The 16037-nt window shown below is 31.6% G+C and overlaps 1 long non-coding RNA gene across 1 annotated transcript; it reads right to left on the minus strand.

Moving 5' to 3' along the window:
- Window positions 1-294: 294 nt before the first annotated feature.
- LOC137237988 (uncharacterized) lies at window positions 295-15775 on the minus strand. The gene is made up of 3 exons (XR_010949077.1): window positions 15040-15775; window positions 5419-11102; window positions 295-5140 (listed from the first exon to the last, which is right to left on the minus strand). It is a non-coding gene; the product is annotated as an uncharacterized lncRNA (long non-coding RNA).
- Between the last annotated feature and the right edge of the window lie 262 nt (window positions 15776-16037).

Below are 16037 nucleotides of genomic sequence, written 5' to 3' on the forward strand. Positions count from 1 at the left end.
TTAAGATATTCTTTGCGAATTGAATTATTTTGGAACCTTCCTTTTTCGAATTATTAATTTTAAAATTGAAATTTTTTTTGGAAATTTCGAAAAAAATTCAGATTTATTTTGTGAAATATAAAATTTGATATTTGTTTACGAACCTTTTTTTATAGTTATTTATTTATACGTTTAGAGTTTGGATTTAGCCTGTTTCCCTTGTGGCTTTTTTTTTAGTGAATAGAAGGAATTTGTTAATTTTTTTTGCTAAATCTAGTTTCAGATATTTTTAAAGAATTTCTATTTTCAAAGCAATTATTAAGTATTTCAAAAGTTTATCTTTATTCAGATAAAAATTTAGATTAGTAAGAATTTCAGTTTGAAGATTGAAATATTATGTTTTTGAAATAAGTTTACCGTTAAGTTAAACATTACTTTGTAAAATTAATTTAAGTATTCAAAATTTACATATCGTTGATGAAGTGTAGTAAGATCGGCACTTTTCCTGCTGAACCTTATCATAAATTTGTTTGCAAGTAAAAAATTATTAAATTACTTGAAAGTTAAATATGATTTTTTAAGCTAAAATTTTTACAGATATATTAATCCGTTGCTTCCATAAAATCTTTAAATTAATAAACAGTCCAAAATTTTATTTTGAGAATGTTAACTTTAAAATCAAAATTTAAAAACATAAATTAAAAAAATGTACGGCTCGATCTACATTTCATCAAAGATATATACATATGTAACTCTAGTTATGTTGGCAAGATTTTCTAGTTTTTCTTATTGTATGTGGTTTTTTCACTCGTTATTTAGCCTGTTTCCCTTGTGGCTCTATCAGCTTTCCGAATTTGTTTTCGAAGAAATATACGAAATTTATATAGTTTGCTTAATTTGAATTTCAAAAGTGTTTTTTTTTCCTGTTCATTTAGCCTGCTTTCCTTGTGGCCCTATATACATTCCGAGCATTTTTTCGAAGAAACATTTTATTTTTCTCTATTCGTGCAGCCTGTTTCCCTTGTGGCTCTTTATGGGTTCGGACATTTTTCCGAAGAATATTTTTCTTGTGGCTCTATGTGGTTTTCGAAGAAATGTTTTCTTTTCTCTTTTCATTTAGCCTGTTTTCCTTGTGGCTCTATTGCTTTTCGAAATTGTTTTCGAAGAAATGTACTAAAATTTATTTTATGTAACTTGAATTTCAAGTGTTTTTGTTGCTCTGTTCATTAAGCCCGTTTCCCTTGTGGCCCTAAATGGCTTTCGAACATGTTTTCGAAAAAAATTTTATTTTTCTAGTCGTTCAGCCTGTTTCCCTTGCGACTCTAATGCTTTTCGAAATTATTTTTGAAGAAATATGCGAAAATTTATTTTATGTGTTTAACTTGAATTTCAAGTGTTTTTGGTGCTGTTCATTAAGCCTGTTTCCTTGTGGCCTCTATGGGTTTCGAGCATGTTTTCGAAAAAAAAATTTATTTTTCTATTCGTTCAGCCTGCTTCCTTTGTGGCTTTATTGCTTTTCGAAATTGTTTTCGAAGAAATATACGAAAATTTATTTTATGTAACTTGAATTTCAAGTGTTTTTGTTACTCTGTTCATTAAGCCGGGTTCCCTTATGGCTCATATGGCTTTCGAGCATGTCTTCGAAAAAATATTTTATTTTTACATTCGTTCAGCCTGTTTCCCTTGTGGCTTTATTGCTTTTCGAAATTGTTTTCGAAGAAATATACGAAAATTTATTTTATGTAACTTGAATTTCAAGTGTTTTTGTTGCTCTGTTCATTAAGCCTGTTTCCCTTATGGCTCATATGGCTTTCGAGCATGTCTTCGAAAAAATATTTTATTTTTCTATTCGTTCAGCCTGTTTCCCTTGTGGCTCTATTGCTTTTCGAAATTGTTTTCGAAGAAATATACGAAAATTTATTTTATGTAACTTGAATTTCAAGTGTTTTTGCTGCTCTGTTCATTAAGCCTGTTTCCCTTCTGGCCCATATGGCTTTCGAGCATGTCTTCGAAAAAATATTTTATTTTTCTATTCCTTCAGCCTGTTTCCCTTGTAGCTCTATTGCTTTTCGAAATTGTTTTCGAAGAAATATACGAAAATTTATTTTATATGTTTAACTTGAATTTCAAGTGTTTTTGTTACTCTGTTCATTAAGCCTGTTTCCTTTGTGGCCCTATATGGCTTTCAAGCATGTTTTCGAAAAAAAATTTTATTTTTCTATTCGTTCAGCCTGTTTCCCTTGTGGCTTTATTGCTTTTCGAAATTGTTTTCGAAGAAATATACGAAAATATATTTTATGTGTTTAACTTGAATTTCAAGTGTTTTTGTTGCTCTATTCATTAAGCCCGTTTCCCTTGTGGCCCTAAATGGCTTTCGAGCATGTTTTCGAAAAAACATTTTATTTTTCTAGCCGTTCAGCCTGTTTCCCTTGTGGCTCTAATGCTTTTCAAAATTATTTTCGAAGAAATATGCGAAAATTTATTTTATGTGTTTAACTTGAATTTCAAGTGTTTTTGTTGCTGTTCATTAAGCCTGTTTCCTTGTGGCCTATATGGTTTTCGAGCATGTTTTCGAAAAAAACATTTTATTTTTCTATTCGTTCAGCCTGTTTCCCTTGTGGCTCTATTGCTTTTCGAAATTGTTTTCGAAGAAATATACAAAAATTTATTTTATGTAACTTGAATTTCAAGTGTTTTTGTTGCTCTGTACATTAAGCCTGTTTCCCTTATGGCCCATGTGGCTTTCGAGCATGTCTTCGAAAAAATATTTTATTTTTACATTCGTTCAGCCTGTTTCCCTTGTGGCTCTATTGCTTTTCCAAATTGTTTTCGAAGAAATATACGAAAATTTATTTTATGTAACTTGAATTTCAAGTGTTTTTGTTGCTCTGTTCATTAAGCCTGTTTCCCTTATGGCTCATATGGCTTTCGAGCATGTCTTCGAAAAAATATTTTATTTTTCTATTCGTTCAGCCTGTTTCCCTTGTGGCTCTATTGCTTTTCGAAATTGTTTTCGAAGAAATATACGAAAATTTATTTTATGTAACTTGAATTTCAAGTGTTTTTGTTGCTCTGTTCATTAAGCCTGTTTCCCTTATGGCCCATATGGCTTTCGAGCATGTCTTCGAAAAAAAATTTTATTTTTCTATTCGTTCAGCCTGTTTCCCTTGTGGCTCTAATGCTTTTCGAACTGTTTTCGAAGAAATATACGAAAATTTATTTTATATATTTAACTTGAATTTCAAGTGTTTTTGTTGCTCTGTTCATTACGCCTGTTTTCCTTGTGGTCCTATATGGCTTTCGAGCATGTTTTCGAAAAAATATTTTTTATTTTTCTATTCGCTCAGCCTATTTCCCTAGTGGCTCCATTGCTTTTCGAAATTGTTTTCGAAGAAATATACGAAATTTTTTTTATGTAACTTGAATTTCAAGTGTTTTTGTTGCTCTGTTCATTAAGCCTGTTTCCCTTATGGCCCATATGGCTTTCGAGCATGTCTTCGAAAAAAAATTTTATTTTTACATTCGTTCAGCCTGTTTCCCTTGTGGCCCTAATGCTTTTCGAACTGTTTTCGAAGAAATATACGAAAATTTATTTTATATGTTTAACTTGAATTTCAAGTGTTTTTGTTGCTCTGTTCATTAAGCCTGTTTTCCTTGTGGTCCTATATGGCTTTCGAGCATGTTTTCGAAAAAATATTTTTTATTTTTCTATTCGTTCAGCCTGTTTCCCTTGTGGCTCTAATGCTTTTCGAAATTATTTTCGAAGAAATATACGAAAATCTATTTTATGTAACTTAAATTTTAAGTGTTTTTGGTGCTCTGTTCATTAAGCCTGTTCCTTGTGGCCCTATATGGCTTTCGAGCATGATTTCGAAAAAAAAATTCAATTTTTCTATTCGTTCAGCCTATTTCCCTTGTGGCTCTATTGCTTTTCGAAATTGTTTTCGAAGAAATATACGAAAATTTATTTTATGTAACTTGAATTTCAAGTGTTTTGTTGCTCTGTTCATTAAGCCTGTTTCCCTTATGGCCCATATGGCTTTCGAGCATGTCTTCGAAAAAATATTTTATTTTTACATTCGTTCAGCCTGTTTCCCTTGTGGCTCTATTGCTTTTCGAAATTGTTTTCGAAGAAATATACGAAAATTTATTTTTTTTGTTTAACTTGAATTTCAAGTGTTTTTGTTGCTCTGTTCATTAAGCCTGTTTCCCTTGTGGCCCTATATGGCTTTCGGGCATGTTTTCGAAAAAACATTTTATTTTTCTATTCGTTCAGCCTGTTTCCCTTGTGGCTCTAAGGCTTTTCGAAATTGTTTTCGAAGAAATGTAGGATAATTTATTTTGTGTAACTTGAATTTCAAGTGTTTTTGTTGCTATTTTCATTAAGCCTGTTTCCCTTAAAGCCCATATGGCTTTCGAGCATGTCTTCGAAAAAATATTTTATTTTTGCATTCCTTCAGCCTTTTTCACTTGTGCCTCTATTGCTTTTCGAATTTGTTTTCGAAGAAATATACGAAAATTTATTTTATGTAACTTGAATTTCAAGTGTTTTTGTTGCTCTGTTCATTGAGCCCATTTCCCTTGTGGCCCTAAATGGCTTTCGAGCATGTTTTCGAAAAAAAATTTATTTTTCTAGTCGTTAAGCCTGTTTCCCTTGTGGCTGTAATGCTTTTCGAAATTATTTTTGGAGAAATATACGAAAATTAATTTTATGTAACTTGAATTTTAAGTGTTTTTGGTGCTCTGTTCATTAAGCCTGTTTCCTTGTGGCCCTATATGGCTTTCGAGCATGTTTTCGAAAAAAATTTTATTTTTCTATTCGTTCAGCCTGTTTCCCTTGTGACTCGCTTGCTTTTCGAAATTGTTTTAGAAGAAATATACTAAAATTTATTTTATGTAACTTGAATTTCAAGTGTTTTTGATGCTCTGTTCATTAAGCCTGTTTCCTTTGTGGCCCTATATGGCTTTCGAGCATGTTTAGGAAAAAACATTTTATTTTTCTATTCGTTCAGCCTGTTTTCCTTGTGGCTCTATTGCTTTTCGAAATTGTTTTCGAAGAAATATACGAAAATTTATTTTATGTAACTTGAAATTCAAGTGTTTTTGTTGCTCTATTCATTAAGCCTGTTTCCCTTATGGCCCATATGGCTTTCGAGCATGTCTTCGAAAAAATATTTTATTTTTACATTCGTTCAGCCTGTTTCCCTTGTGGCTTTATTGCTTTTCGAAATTGTTTTCGAAGAAATATACGAAAATTTATTTTATGTAACTTGAATTTCAAATGTTTTTGTTGCTCTGTTCATTAAGCCTGTTTCCCTTGTGGCCCTATATGGCTTTCGAGCATGTTTTGGAAAAAACATTTTATTTTTCCATTCGTTCAGCCTATTTCCCTTGTGGCTCTATAGCTTTTCGAAATTGTTTTCGAAGAAATATACGAACATTTATTTTCAGCCCAATTCTAAACGAAAATTCCGTGCGAGTTTTCTCCCTTCTCCCATTCCTCGTATTCTAAATAAAAATTCCTTGTGAGTTTTTTCACTTCTCCCTTTCCTCCTATTCTGAACAATGTTCGAAAAAGCGGAAACCGGTTATGGGAGAAAAGTAGGTATTATGAATGTGAGGGAGAGGGAGATTTCTCTGCCATTTCATAGGAGTTTTTTCACTTGTTAAATTAAAGGGAATGCATCAAAATTGTTAAAGGAAATTGGTTATTTTAAGAAAGAACACTTATTTGTACAAATTTGTGCTAAAAGATGTATTTATATTCTACCACAATATTCTCACTGTTAATACAACAACAACTACAACCACAATATTCTGTATTTTAAGTCGAAAAGTATAACATAAGCAACGGTAGAGCTCCTGGTATACAAATTTGATGCAGCCATCCAGAAATTGCGCAAGGATTCTTTAATAAGGCTTAAATAGATTTTGCCATATGATGAAGGACGAATTCAACTCAACTTGGCCGCCAGAAAATTGCTTTGCTGAATGAAAGCAGGCAACTCCGGCAGATTTGTGTTATGCGGCCGTCTTCTTCTTATGTTCCGCTGTTGATGTTGCTGTGGCACCAATTCATTACTCATTTCAGTGAATACCACATGAAATGCAATAAATACTGTGCAATGTTTATATTTTATTTCTTAATTTCCAACAAATTTGCAACAATAATTAAACTTTTAAATTTTTTAAACAAAATAAGAAATGTGCAACGAAATTTCAATTGACAAAACAGCTGACTTCGAAAATTCGAAATTTCTATACCCCAATTATTGTTCTCCCTAGGAGAACAGAATTGGAGGAATTTTTCCGCGGGAATAAAAAAATCCGCGAGAACAAAATTCAGCGAGAATATTTAGAATTGGTCTGTTTATGTAACTTGAATTTCAAGTGTTTTGTTGCTCTGTTCATTAAGCCTGTTTCCCTTATGGCCCATGTGGCTTTCGAGCATGTCTTCAAAAAATATTTTATTTTTACATTCGTTCAGCCTGTTTCCCTTGTGGCTCCATTGCTTTTCGAAATTGTTCTCGAAGAAATACTTGAACATTTATTTTATTTGTTTAACTTGAATTTCAAGTGTTTTTGTTGCTCTGTTCATTAAGCCTGTTTCCCTTGTGGCCCTATATGGCTTTCGAGCATGTTTTCGAAAAAACAATCTATTTTTCTATTCGCTCAGCCTGTTTCCCTTGTGGCTCTAAAGCTTTTCGAAATTATTTTCGAAGAAATGTACGAAAATTTATTTTATGTAACTTGAATTTCAAGTGTTTTTGTTGCTCTGTTCATTAAGCCTGTTTCCCTTGTGGTCCTATATGGCTTTCGAGCATGTTTTCGAAAAAATATTTTATTTTTCCATTAGTTCAGCCTGTTTTCCTTGTGGCTCTATTGCCGAAATTGTTTTCGAAGAAATATACGAAAAATTATTTGATTTGTTTAACTTGAATTTCAAGTGTTTTTGTTGCTCTGTTCATTAAGCCTGTATCCCTTGTGGCCCTATATGGCTTTCGTGCATGTTTTCGAAAAAACATTTTATTTTTCTATTCGTTCAGCCTGTTTCTTTATGGCTCTATTGCTTTTCGAAATTGTTTTCGAAGAAATATACGAAAATTTATTTTATATGTTTAACTTGAATTTCAAGTGTTTTTGTTGCTCTGTTCATTAAGCCTGTTTCCCTTGTGGCCCTATATGGCTTTCGAGCATGTTTTTGAAAAAACATTCTATTTTTATATTCGTTCAGCCTGCTTCCCTTGTGGCTCTATTGCTTTTCGAAATTGTTTTCGAAGAAATATACGAAAATGTATTTTATATGTTTAGCTTGAATTTCAAGTGTTTTTGTTGCTGTTCACTAAGCCTGTTTCCTTGTGGCCCTATATGGCTTTCGAGCATGTTTTCGAAAAAACATTTTATTTTTCTATTCGTTCAGCCTGTTTCCCTTGTGGCTCTAATGCTTTTGGAAATTGTTTTCGAAGAAATATACGAAAATTTATTTTATTTAACTTGAATTTCAAGTGTTTTTTTGCTCTATTCATTAAGCCTGTTCCCTTTGTGGCTCTTTAAGGGTTTCGGACATGTTTTCGAAGAAATATTCTTTTTTTCCTATTCATTTAGCCTGTTTCCCTTGTGGCTCCTATGTGGTTATCGAAAATATTTTCGAATAATTATGCTAATAAATAAAGTTTCAAATATGCATATTCAAGTTGTTTCTTATTTTTTTAAATGATCTACATCAAATTTTTAATTTGCGCTTTTAACTTTCAGAATTTTGATATAGCCTGTTTCCCTTGTGGCCGTCGGAATATTTGCTAAGAAATCATACAAGTTACATTTTTAAAATTTGAGTAAAGATATTTTTAGAGAAATTTTGTATTAGTATTAAAAAATTGAAAATTCATAGTCTTCAGACAAAAGTTGGAATTAAGTTAGTTTAATTTTCGAAGATCAAAATTATTTTAATATCAGTTTATTAGAGAATTTATGGAGTAATGCATTTCAACAGACCTTAAATATCTCTCAAAGTTAATACAACGCTGTAGTAGAAAAAAGGCAGCAATAAATTGTGATAATCATCGCTGTTAAACGATTCTCAACCACTCACACACCTCACTATCATAGATTCTTCAAAGTTATACCATTTCCTTAAGTAGAATTCTGTATTTCTAGACCTATTAGCCGTACTTAAGTTTTATATGTATAAACAATTTTTTATTTTATACCATATACATATGCACGCCGTATTAAATTTCGTTACATTCGTGGGATTTAAGAGAAATTTCACTTCAAAGCTCTTTATTTCATACGCTTTCCGCATTTATAGCATATATACATATATCGACAACCATTTTTCAACTCAATTTACCTCTCGCATTAAACTATGGCCTTTGATGTTTACGTTTCTATTATTGTATACATGCTTTTATGTCTTAAATTGGCCTACTGGGACAGTCAATTAGACATTTAGTCATTTTGCGATGGTCTGTTTATGATTAAAAACATTTTTTCCTTGTCGATCGAATATATTCCAGCATTCAAGTAACGTGATTTGCTTTGGCTCTTCCAAAGGTCGTCTTAAGAGTTTCATTTCTTGCGAAAATGTTTTTATATTCTATTATCTGTGTTATTCTCCTTAGATGTTATCTTTTACTTTGTTCTCTCCACATTGTTGCTGTATTATCCTGATTGTTTCTTGTGCGTATTGTTTTCTGTACGAATTACTCGTTGAATGTAGTGGTATTATCTGAATCGTTGCATCTTTGTAGTCCCACCTGAAGTTTTTTGTTTGTATCAGGTTTTTTTTTTTTTTTTGTTTCTTGTCAGAATGGTGTGTACACGCCTTGGTGTTATTTTGAGTTTGTATGAGTTAATCGGGAATTGCTCGTATTGCTTTTAAATGTATGAAAACATTTATTTCTAGCAATTTTTAATTTTATAATTTATTTAATAATTTGGGAAAAATTTAAACAACATGACATCAGGACGGACAAAGCGACAGCTGTTTCGATTATACCTTGTAAACCTCTTCAAAGCTTTTTCTCCCGGGGGTGGGATTCGAACCCGCACTCCTACGATAGTTGAAATGGTTACAAGCGCATTCAGCTACGCCATGCCTTAGTTGTTGTAAAGTTTTTCCCAATTGCCTTCTGTTGCATATATAATTCTTCTACACATTTGAGTGTTCTCTGATATGAATTATATATTCTAAAATTAGCTTTTGTCTACGTTTTGTTCGTCGTATTTTATATCGTTTGACTTTATCCTTCTAAATTGTTCGTTCCTATTCAGAACTATCTTTTGTCTATGTTTTGTTCGTCATATTTTATCTCGTCTGGCTTTATCCTTCTAAATTGTTCGCTGTCTGTTCGTTCGTCTCTTCTGCCTATGTGTTTTGTATTGTGTTTTAATGAGTTGTTCGAACTAGTTAGTAGTATTCCTTCTGATGTGTCTGTCAGTATTACATATTCTCTAGATTGTCTCTTGTATGAGTGGTGTTTTCTCGTCTAGGCTATTTATATTGTATTAGTTCTGTGTTGTTTCTTGTCTCTACTGTGTGTTTTCTCGACAAAATTAGATTATGAAATTATGTAATGCGAATTACTACCGCAAAAGTGTTTTATGTGAAATGAGTTTTGAAGAAGTGATACAGATTTGGTTAAAAAGTCGAAGCTTTAGGCTACTGGGATTTTTACGAAAAAATTACAATTAAATTATTTGGAACAAATGCGGAAGTTTTTAGTTGTTTTTTTTTTTTTTTGCTTCTACTTGATTTCAAAAACGAAGGAAAACTAACACTTTGTTCAAAAATTAACACTTGTATCGTAACAGGAAGAGCGAAATCGTTTTACAACAATGCTGCAATATATTTCTAAGGATTTTGTTTAATATTGGGTACGGAGTCTTATTTAAAAAAATTTTTTTTTCAAGCTATAGTTGAAGATTTTTAAGTGGTGCCTCGCAGTTTATATTTCTTATTGGGTACGCAGATTATAGTTAAAAGTTTTAAATTAGGAGTCGTTTTCACATGTTGCGTCGCAGTTTTCAGTTTGTTTATCCTATTTCCTATGTTAGTAGATTTTTATTTTTAATGAAAAGTTGTTTTGTTTATATTTGAATTTGCTGAAGTATTGTTTGTGTTCACATTACCAGTTAACGACGCAGTTGGCTCCTGTTATTTCTACTTTTAGCTGTTAAAATTTGTTTATATGCCCCTTTTAGTTTAATTAATGTAAGTATTTTTTAAATATAAATATTATGCATTAATGTAAGTATATTTATCATTTTTAGGTACTCACTTTTGTGTTCGACGTGAACGCTATAAAGATTATATAATAATTAAAGAGACTAGACGAATTGGGGGAAGATTTGTAATTTATTTGTAGCTTAGGCGTTATTTATTCAATCTTTTTTTAATTTTTTTTTTTTAATTGGGTTATATACGTTTGTTTTTGTTTTCAAAAACATGTTGTTAGTAAATAAAACGTAGTTTTTAAAGTAACATAATTCAGTTGGAAAATTTATAAAATATTTCGTAATAAGGTTGTGGTTTTAATTTAGGTATGTAATTTTACAGCTATTAACATACTGCGTAAGATTTTTTTGTGTGATCTATTCAAACCCTATTTAAATTATATAAAATTATACGCTTTAACTGTTATTATTTTTTTTTTCTTCATTCATTTTTTCAGTTTTGCGCTTTTTTTCGGGTTTGTAATGTAGTAGATATGTTATGCTATTTCATAATCAAAAAACGTAGTATAATAATTATACCAAATTTTCACTGCATCATCTCACATACCAATCGGAATTCTGCTATATACCATCGCTGACAGGGGTTTACATATGTATAGTTTTCTTTGTTTGGCAAATGTAAGAGGAGTTTACAATGGCGCGTAGTAGAGGAAGAATAGCTATCGGTTTCGGTATTGCTATTGTCTTCGGTTTTTTATACGATCACTGCGGCCTACCATCAATTTGTACATGTTCTGTCTAATATACCCAGTTTCAGATTTATACCAGCAAACTGCAAATAACATTTAGTTATCTACATTACATATGGTTGGATTTTTTTTTTTTGGTAGATAGGTATGTAGTAGAAGTAAATCGAGACAAAATTGCATACGACGACGAGTAAACTATAAAGTTCAAAGAAAGAAATATATGGTTACGATATATATAGGAGATTTGATGTTTTTAAACTTAATTTATATATGCTTGCTATAACTAGTAAGGTTATTTAAGAATATTATTTTAGAACTATGTATGTTTTTTGTGTATATTAGTTGAAAAACAAAAAAACGATTTTTAAAAACGCCGTAAATATGTAAAAGGTGCTGTTTTTATACATTACAGTTTTGCTCTTACGATATGTATTTATGATTTTTTTTTTATTTGATAATGAAGTGAGTTCAAATTAAACGTGGATTAACGCTAAACAACTTCAAACAGACTTAAGATATACTGCGTTTACCTAAATAATAAAACTATATTATTTTTAATTTGGGAAATTAATATACATTTTCAACTTAAACAGTAGCTAGAGAAGATGGCGTAGTGTTCAGGGACGATATAAAAAAAATTTATTCTGGGGCACCGTTCTTGGATAAAGAAGGTAAAAAGGAAATAAAGCTTCACATGCGCAGTAGTTTTGATCATAAAAGCCAGCGAAACCGTAGAGAGAGCTTAACAACAAACGAAGGCTTCGTTGATAAGTGAAAATTTCAAGGAAACTTCGAAATAACAAAAGTATTTTAAGTGGATTACAATGCAGTTATATGATTTCTTATAGAGAAACGTTAAATTAAAAAGACGGACGGAGTGAGAATATCGACGAAGATTTGTTCAGTCTGCTTAAAGATATATGTACATACATACATATAACAAAATCAAAAAATTCTAACAATGGAAAATATATCGACAATATTTTTTGATCTCTTCCAAGCTATAATGTTATTTTGAAATTAGTTTTGAAAAATTGTTTTAGTATCAGGGCATAGAATAACATGAAAATGTGATTAGCTTAAAAAATTTAGACGAGTGATTCCCTTCGTCGTAGAATATAGGAAAGATGATGCATGATTTATAGCAAAACATGGTGAGAAAAAACGTCTACTTAAATTATTTTAGCCTTTTGTGTAGGAAATTGTTTGCGTGATACAAAGCTTTCAAAAGCATAAACGAATGCACAAGTTTTCCACGAGTGATTCCCATTGTCGTGGCCTAAACAATTTGGCGATTAAAAAATTTCTACAAAAATTGTTGCATTCTTTGGTAGATTGAATCCCATTTGTTGTAGCTTTACTGAAAGATAATGTATGAATTTTTGCGGCTTCAGTGAAATTAAATTTCTGAAATACGCCTAGAATGAGATGTCTTTGTAACTGTGTATATAAGAGCTGCTGTATATAAGAGCTGCTAGAGCCTACTGCTGAAAAAAATATCCAGGTTTTCGTAGATAAAATCCTCTCCATTTTAGAATTTTGAATATATATACAAATGCTAGAAAGTATGCCTAGTTTAAATACAAAAATTAAACAAATTTTCTGTTTTGTAAAAAACTGAAACAAAATTCTTGAGAGTATTGGCGAGGAAAAAAAGTCTACTAAAGTTGTTGCAGCTCTTCGCAGATGAGATCTCTTTTGTTGTCCATTATCTGAAATATACTTAATTTACTCGAAAAAGTTAGCGAAAACCTAGCTGCTCTCGTAAAAAACCAACACTGTTGAAATGATGTAGAGTAATGCATTTTGCTGCGAAGTAAGATAATCCTTTGAAGCTCCATGGAGAAAAGGTCTGCAAAGTCCAGTGTTTTCCAGAAACTGTACCAAAAATTTAGAAAAAATCAGGAAAAAAAATTTTTATCAAACTAAAATCTTTCTTTTTAGCGTTTCGAAGTTATGGTTTGATGTTGATGTTGAAAATTCGAAATTGTAGTATTTTTCTTTCTCACAGATATCACTAATTGTAGAACGGCGAAGCACAAGTACTCATAAATGAAAGATGATTTGCAGTCTCATAGGGAAAAACATGTCAATTAAAAATTTTTGAAGTTTTCGTAGAGTATAATACTTTCGTTGGAATATTGCTTGATAATTTATGAAGTTGATTATTCGACGAAAAATACTACAGTTGTATACCATTTTCAAAGCGTAACGTTCGTTGTGAAGTATTGTTGACATTATTTGTCGACGGGAAAAACGTATATCCAAATTTTCTTGCTATAATGCGGAGAAAAAAACGCATCGCAATAAAATTTCACTTGGAAGAGTTTTGAAAAAAAAAAAAAAAATCGCTTCCGCTAAATCTAGAAAGTTCGTTTAAAAATTTCACAGGTAGGTATACAGAAAAAATGTGCAATACGACGCAACTGCATCTAAAATGCTAAATTAAAAAAGAGTGAAAAGATGCAGTATGCAGATGAAATTTTTCGGTATCTGAAATCATATACATATGTAATACATATGCTTATGTCTTAAATTTACACCTACATATGCCGCAGAATATGTATCTTGAAATTTCATTGAAGAGCGATAAAAAAAATGTAGGTATACAAAAAAAATGTATTTGGGTAACTGCCTTTAAAAAAATTTCCGTAGGAGAGAGCAAAATGTCTAAAGCGGGAGTCATTGGTGCCGTATGTCGTATCGCATCCCTAACGTAATCAGCTGTTTATCGTTACGACGGTAAACCAAAAACCAATTGGTTGGATACGATACGGTTACGACCTTAGCGGCACCAATAATCGATTGCATTGATTCCCATAAGGCTGGTCGAATCAGCTGTTATAAGGTTACCGATACGGTTACCGATACGGTTACCGATAAAGCACCAATGTCTGCAGCTTAAAGTGTATGAATGCGTTTTTGTATCTATTAATTTTCACTTCCCCTACTCAATATACATACATGTGATATACGGGTAAAAAAAAAAAAAACAAAAATTGCAGATATGTATTAAGCTAAAATACGCGACGGTGCCAGAGCTGCATCTAAAAGTTGGCTTAACACAGAGCGAAATGGCTATAGTGTAATTATGTATGTATATATTTTCTGTATCTACTTGAAATTTTCGCTGCTACTGCAAAATGTGTATCTCGAAATCGTTAAGTGATAAATTTAAGGGAGTTGGTATAGAAAAAAATGCAATTCGGCGCAGCTGCATTTAAAAATTTTCCATGAAAGAGTGAAATGGCTATAGAGTATGAATGCACTTTTGTATCTATGCAACTTTCACTTCCGCCTCTATGTATGTACATTAGACTGTGTCGATTTATTATCCGATATCGCGTCATCGATTTTTCGATAGGATTTGGGCTCAGGAAAAAAAGTTCCACTAAGCATACCCAAAAAAATAATTTTTGAGCCTGCAAAATTTCAACGATTTTTTATGCATTTTTCCATTTGAAGGCTCCAAATCATTTTTTATGTATTTTTTTCGTGTCTTTTAGCAAAGTGTAATGGCTGAAGAGCAAGAAGTAGATCTTCTAGAAATTTCGCCGAGCTACTGATGATTCATATTTGGACATGTTGGTGACGTACCTACTAACATAATTTCGTATATAGAAAATTTTACATGTATAGATAATTTTTTTTCGCGAATAAATGGCGCACCCTAAATATGTAGCATGCTGTCTTGCTCTAACTTTTAAATCGTGAAACATATAAGTTTACCGTTTACGAGGTAGAGAATTTTCGAGTTGCACAGGTATAGATACTTTTGATGTGTATTATTTTTATGTATGTATGGTAAATTTTGTTATACAGAAAAAACTGGATGGAAAATTTTACAAATAAGGCGCAGTTCTTACGAAACATACAAAAAATATATACGACGCTATTTCACTTGCCTACGACACGTTTACGACCATAACTCTCATTAGTTTAAGTAGAAAACATGTCTAAGAAAATGATTGTGTTAGCAAGATAAAGTAAAATTTTAACGACGCAATAACGAATGTAGGTATGTATATATAAACATAAAGTGGAGGATTTTTTTTATACGTAATAACTGTTAGAAAATAATTATATCTTAATATATACCAGAAAAAACATTTTTATTTCTAAGTTTTTGTACCTTACGCATTTTTCCTGCTCCATTTTAGAGGCACTTTTTTCAAAAATTGGTTCATCATGTTGACCTTCACAAAATCAGTACAGAATTCGCGTTTTTTTTTCTTTTGCCAACCGTTTCCCTGCCTGCTCGTTTAATTTTTGTTCACTGCCTTTGACGTAATTTATTTTTGCTCATTCCTCGTCTCTAATTTGTTGGATTTCCTGCCTGTCCTGAACAGATTCCTCACTCAGAACTCATATATCCTGCCTACGTATATGATTAATTATATACCATTTGTTAGGGTACATACGCAAATTTTTTTGATATTTGCTTCCCCAGCATCAGCAGGCTAATATCTAACACCACGGGGTTATATTTAGCCATTTTCAACCAGTACCAGGAAAAAATTCCAATTCGTCCTGACCTTTGCCTGAATATCTTTGATGTAATTCATCGGTGTTGTTTGCGATTTTCCAAATTTATTTCCTGCTTTAGGTATATTCTGCTAATCATCTTCTCCTAACGGTACACGCCTTATTCTCTTGCCTGCATACCCATTTTCGGTTACCATTATTGTAGATTTCATCTTTTTTCACTTTTTGAAACCACTTATTTGTAGTAAATGCTGACCAATAAAACCATTTAGATACTTATGGATGATGCACACTTTTTTTTTACACACTTTTTAGACTTTCTAACTCTTTTTTCTTCACTTCTTATGAAACACTCATCAAGGCTTTCAAATCACAAATGACGGTGGTCTGACTGTGGCTACTCTATTTATACTTGCTAACTGCGTATCGCCCGAAAAGTCGAGAATTTTCCATAGTTCTCGTCTGTATTGATTTTCGATTCAAAGTATTTTTGTTTCACTTTGGCATATACGAAGTTTATGAGTCACCTTTTCTAATTCGTATTGGAATAAACGAAAAAGGCATATAGAAGAAACATTTGTACATTGGAAGGCCCCCAGCGTATGCACACAAATTCAATAAAAATTCACACGTACTATGAAGGTT

Source organism: Eurosta solidaginis, chromosome 1 (assembly GCF_040869045.1).
Source record: "Eurosta solidaginis isolate ZX-2024a chromosome 1, ASM4086904v1, whole genome shotgun sequence".
Taxonomy (NCBI): Eukaryota; Metazoa; Arthropoda; class Insecta; order Diptera; family Tephritidae; genus Eurosta; species Eurosta solidaginis.